Source organism: Diplotaxodon limnothrissa, linkage group LG14 (assembly GCF_057381915.1).
Source record: "Diplotaxodon limnothrissa isolate DT_005_m linkage group LG14, D_limnothrissa_male_GT1.1, whole genome shotgun sequence".
In the NCBI taxonomy this organism is placed as follows: domain Eukaryota; kingdom Metazoa; phylum Chordata; class Actinopteri; order Cichliformes; family Cichlidae; genus Diplotaxodon; species Diplotaxodon limnothrissa.
Genome location: NC_140609.1, coordinates 1,588,841 through 1,595,370, shown reverse-complemented (window position 1 = coordinate 1,595,370; position 6,530 = coordinate 1,588,841).

The window sequence follows — 6,530 nt, the reverse complement described above, 5'->3', positions numbered from 1 at the left end:
ATATTATAGCCAGAGAATTGTCCGAATAACTCCATTTGTTGCATTAATTTTGGTATACTAACAGACAGCCTAGTCAGAAACACTATCAGGTCATCAGCATACAGAGCCAATCTATGCTCCTGATCTCCTAACTGGACACCAAATATGTCAGTTCTCATTCTAATTGTCATTGCCAGGGGTTCTATAGCCAAGATAAATAGCATTGGAGATAATGGACACCCCTGGCGAGTGGAACGCTCCAATGTAATAGGGTTCGAAACTATGTTATTTGTTAAAACACTAGCTTTGGGGTTTGTATACAAAAGTTTAACCCATTTGAGAAAATTGTTTCCAAATCCATATCTTGGGAGAGCAGCAAATAAATATGACCACTCTATCCTGTCAAAAGCTTGACGAGCGTCAAGTGATAACAATGCTGTATCTTTAGCATCAAATTTCTCGTGAATTATATTTAGAACCGTTCTTATATTGTGAAACCCTTGACGTTTTGGCACAAAGCCATTTTGATCATTATGAACTAAATGTGATATATAGGGGTCTAATCTCCTTGCTAAAACTTTACAAAGTATTTTAGTGTCAACCCCCATCAAACTTATTGGTCTAAATGATGAACGCTCTGCAGGGGGTTTGCCAGGTTTCAGTATCAAAGTAATCATTGCCTGTCTCAGAGTGGGTGGGAGAGCTTCATTTTGATATGCTTCTTCATACATATTAAAAAGTGGAATTAATAATTTGTCTTGGAAAGTTTTATAAAATTCAATCGGAAAGCCATCTGGCCCTGGTGCTTTACCACTATTAATGCTTTTGATAGCCTGTGATATCTCTTCAGTAGTTAGACGTCTGTCTAATTCCTGCTTTGTGTTTTCTGTTAGTGTCTGAAACTGAAATTGATCTAAGAATATGTCCTGTTCTTCTGAGGATTGAGCACATTCTGATTTATACAAATTTTCATAAAATTCTCTAAAGCTGTCATTAATTTCCAATGGATCTACTGTTACATTCCCTGAAGAGGTCTTTATACTATTAATTGCTCTATCACTCTGTATTTTCTTAATTCTCCATGCCAAAAGTCTACCTGCTTTCTCTCCTTGGTCATAATAAGAGTTCTTCAGCCACATTAGACTTTTTGCTGCAGCATCAGATGATAATTTATTATATTCAGTTCTCAGACGTAGCAATTCACTTTGTTTTGTTGAGTCGTCGCTAAAGTTTAAGTCTAATTCCAAAGATTTAATCTGTTTATCCAGGGTTTCCATTCGCTTTCTTTGCTGTTTATTCTTTGTACTCGTAAAGCTAAGAATTTCACCTCTAATATATGCTTTGAATCCTTCCCATCTCACTGAGGCACAAGTTTGATCTGTATTTAACTCAAAGTAATTTTCTATTTTCTCCTCTATAAATTTAACAAATTCAGGATTCTGCAGCCATTTTGTTTGAAACCGCCAGTGAGGGGGGTTATGGATAAACTTTCCTAGATGGATACTCAGTGAGATAGCTGCATGATCACTGATCACTATGCTATCATACTGACACTGTTTGATCCTTGATAAAAGTTCTCTTGAGACAAGAAAGTAATCTATACGTGAGCGGGATTTATGTATACTTGAATGACAGGAGAATTCTATTTTATCAGGATTTTGTTCTCTCCATACTTCTACCAAGTTGATATCTGATATAAATCGATTTATTAGTTGTCTAGTTTGTGCTTTATATGTATCTGAACCTGTTGAGCGATCCATATTCGGATTGAGAGTACAGTTAAAGTCTCCTCCAATTATATACAGTCCTTGCAAAGCAGATACAGTGAGAAACAGATCTTCAAAAAATTTGGGCTTATTTTCATTTGGGCCATAGAGACTCACCAAGTTTAAAGTAATAGAAAGGATGGTACCCTGAGTGATTACGTACCTACCAGCAGGGTCTTTTATTATTTTCGTCATTTGGAATGGTATGCTTCTATGAATCAAAATAATTACACCTCTCGCATAGTTATTGTATGATGCGTGGATCACCTGGCCAGGCCATCTGTTCCTCACAGACTTTAGTTCACAGTCTGTCAGATGTGTTTCTTGAAGAAGAACTATTTTTGATTTCAATTGCTTGATCCTGCTTATAACCTGTTTCAGTTTGAGTAGTTTCCTCAGACCCCGGACATTCCAACTAGTGACTTTTATGTCAGAGATATTGCGGGTGTTTAGTTGGTCCATACTTGGAGTTTTCATTCTGTAATATTAAGATGACAACACGTGATGCTGATGTTGAGTAAACAAAAGTGACAAGTAAACTTTGAATAAAATAAAACAGAGAAACAAATAGAGAAAAAAAACCCTGGCATTGACCCATAACACTTAAAGTCCCCCCCCTTCCCTTACTCAGAGTAGTAAACTACGGGGCTGTGCTATTCCACTACAAAGGGGAATAGCTGAACTATAAGAACCCAGCCCAACTAAAGCAACAGTGGTGTCCGTCAACCATGCATACACCATATTCAAACATAACATAAACATAACAAACCCATATGTGTTAACATATCAGACTAGCCACTAGATTAGAATAATTCCATGGCAGTGTCCTTTTTTTAACTTACAGAATCCCACTTGAAAAGGTAAAAGTTTAACCAAAGTAGGTAACATTGTTGTGTTCAAGAGGGAGAAAGAGAGAAAAAGGAAAAACAAACAAACAAAAAATTACGTTTGTAGTGGCGTTATTAAAACGTAATGGAAAAGTTTCAAGCTATAAAAAAGAAAATAATACTTCCTGTGTCCAATAACATGGCATGTCAATGAGTAGCAAAAAGCCAAATATCATAACTGAGTGAAAATACAGATTTTTACAGCTTGTCTATTAGTTATGAGCAGCTGATTCTGCAGTTCAGGGAGTGAAACGCTCACCGCTACAGTTAGTCCTGTCCAGTGTGTCTACGGTGGAAATCCTTGGCCTCCTTTGGAGATGAAAACAGGCGCATCTTCCCATCGTGGAGGATCCTCATCTTGCATGGATTATATTGAAAACCGCGGAACACCCCTTCGTCAGCAAACACTTTTCTGATCGCGTTGAACTCTGTTCGCTGCCGGATGGTCTCAGCTGAGAAATCTTGGGAAAAAAAGAGTTTGTTTCCGTCGTGCTCGATGTTACTGTGTTTTGTGGAGCGGAAAACAAACTCCCGATCTTGGAAGTTCAGGAATCGGATAAGGACAGCTCTGTGTTGGTTTGGCTTTGGAGATGCTAGGGTGCGGTGAGCCCTCTCAATAACGAACGATCTGTCGGTCTCAAGCCAGCGCGGTAACATCTCCCTTATAAACTCCAACATTGGCCGCTGACCCTCGGCGCCCTCCCGGAGGCCAAATAGCCGCAGGTTCTTCCTTCGGCCCCGGTTCTCCAGGTTGTCGGTTTTTGCCTCCAGGTAGGATATCCGCTTCATGGCATTGCTGAGATCGGCCACGCTCTTTCCCAGGAGCTCCTCTGCCGACATTATTCTATTTTCAGCTTCCTCCAGTCGTGTGGCATTTGCAGCAACATTTTGCTTTACCTCCATCATGTTTGTCTCCAAAGCAGCAACTGACTTCGTCATTTCGCCCATACGGTCATCTATGCTGTCCAGTTTAGTTCCGAATACACTAAACTCGGAGCGCAACGACCGAAGTTCAGCTAACACCGTGCTAAGGTCACCCATGCTACTAGCGCTAGCAGCTCCCTCGCTGTTTTCAGGCGTTGCCAAAATATCGGTTTTAACTGGTTTTTGGGAACCGCGTTTTCGGGTGAAAATATCACAGTCCTTGAGATTAGTCGTTTTTGACATTTTCCAATAGCAGTTAAGTTTCTAGTTTTGGGTTGTTCTGGGTTTTTAATGCAGGTTACACGGAGCAACCACTTTATGCTGCCATCTTGGTCCGCGGCTCCATAGCGCCCCTCGATGGTGACCTTTGTTACTTTGGTCCCAGCTCTCTGCAGGTCATTCACCAGGTCCCCCCGTGTGGTTCTGGGATCTTTGCTCACCGTTCTCATGATCATTTTGACCCCACGGGATGAGATCTTGCGTGGAGCCCCAGATCGAGGGAGATTATCAGTGGTCTTGTATGTCTTCCATTTTCTGATGATTGCTCCCACAGTTGATTTTTTCACACCAAGCTGCTTGCCTATTGTAGATTCACTCTTCCCAGTCTGGTGCAGGTCTACAATACTTTTCCTGGTGTCCTTCGAAAGCTATTTGGTCTTGGCCATGGCGGAGTTTGGAGTCTGACTGTTTGAGGCTGTGGACAGGTGTCTTTTATACAGATGATGAGTTCAAACAGGTGCCATTCATACAGGTAATGAGTGGGGGACAGAAAAGCTTCTTACAGAAGACGTTACAGGTCTGTGAGAGCCAGAGATTTTCCTTGTTTGAGGTGACCAAATACTTATTTTCCACCCTGATTTACGAATAAATTCTTTACAAATCCTACCATGTGAATTCATGGATTTTTTTTTCACATTCTGTCTCTCACAGTTGAAGTGTACCTCTGGTGCAAATTACTGACCTCTGTCATCATTTTAGGTGGGGGAACTTGCACAATCGGTGGCTGACTAAATACTTTTTTGCCCCACTGTACATCCTCTCTACCAATCCTTTGGTCGTGCTGGTGTTGATATTTCTAGTGTCTGTTTGTCAGCTGGTCCCCTCTCTGGTCGAGAGCAGGGTGGAAATATTCTGAGAGGCCTCCTTAATTTCAGCTCTCTTCTTCAGCACCACCAGCAGGTCAGAGTTGTCATTTTTCATATCTTCTTGTTTCCCTTAAAAATAGTTAGGTAGAAATATTCACAGCTCCTAATAGATCCTAAAATATCTCGTAGATACATCCCATATTGTGCTCTTCAATCTGCATTAAACCGTTATGCCCAGGTGTGTTATGGTGGCATCCTGTGACACACCAACAGTGCGCGTCATGTTTGGACCGTGCTTTTGTGTGCACGTTCACATGCCCATCAAACAAAGTTTGGAAGTCTGGTCGTGCAGTTCAGATGTTTCCACATCAAACAGAGGTGCAGTCTGAGCTTCTCTCACACAGCCACAGATACTGTTCACGTTATTACAACGAAGAGAAAATCCAGGCGTCGTTTTTGATTATCAGGTAATTTAGTTCCTAAATGGTAAAACCACAGAACAGCTACTCTACATACACAGATTCATATTACTGGACGTCTTACTGAAAAATATAGATACATTTTAAAAAAACCACTTATGACATTATTGTATTATATATCATATTACATATTATTGTATTGCAGTCACTGCCTCTCTGCTCCAGTTACAAACACGTGGTGCTGTTTTAGGTGTTGGTCGGTTATCTCTGTAGGATAACGACAGGAAGACGTCACAGGACTGAGCCTCCAGCCTGATGTCAAATCTGTGATACCATACCCACTACTGTGGACCCACAACTTTACTCCTTTGATTTGGCAGCTGGTTGCAGGTTTCACCTTCCCTTCAGCTCTGGCTGGATGATAGGAAACTGTAGGGATCAGCAAAATTATCACAGTTAATGATATAATATGACAGTTGTGCAACAGTACCAAGTGCAATTTTTCCTGCTTTGATAAAGCATTTTATTCTATTTTATCTTATCCTATTCTATTGTGTTTTTCCTCATTTTTACTGCTCTTAACTTGACTTTCTGCCGTGACCCAAATATTCCCACGTGTGGGATCAATAAAGGTTTATCTGATCTTAATTATGAAGGATTCATGAGCGTTGTAGTCACATTCCAGTTTATCAAATTGTTGTCAAGACCTTGAATTAAACCCAAAAAAGGCAAATTTTGTGGAAGTGCTACAGGTATCATGGTCTTGGTCACTTTGTGAACTCGTCCTCATTATTTGTGTTGCATTTAGTTTGTTTATTGGTGGTTGGCACTTAAATTCCTTCAGTTCTTGCTTTCAGTTTATGTTTGTTCCAGTTAGGATTTTGTTTCAGGTCTCATGTGTTTCTTTTCTCAGCCTTTCCCTTCCGTGTGAAGTTTATGTTTAAGGTCGGTGGTGGTGTTCGGCTACTTCCTGTTTTATTTTGATAGTCTCGCTGTCACTGACTAGCTGTAGTTTTCCACAGTTCCTTCATGTCATGGCCGAGATTTATGAAGATTTAGGAGTTTAATTTATATTATATACATATTATTCTTCTTTGCCAATACAAAGGTTATTTTTTCTTTATTTACTCCGTCATTTGAGTCTATGGTTTTCACTATGCCAGACGACAGGAAGCACAAAGCATCACAGCAGCCACATGATTTAGATTTAGATTTAGATACACAATGTTTCTTTGAAACTGGACACATTTGTTCAGCTGAATTTTATTAATATAGCACCATTTCACCTACACTCCATATTAGCACATTAGACAGAAACCCCAATGATCCAATGATGTAATGCATTAACGCTCAAAGCACTTTAGACAGTCCCAGTTTAACTTTGCATTCATGTAGAACTTTACTCTGTGCACAAAACTATTTATCTGCCTCAGTTCAACAGCAAATTTAGAATTGCCTCGTAACGTCATG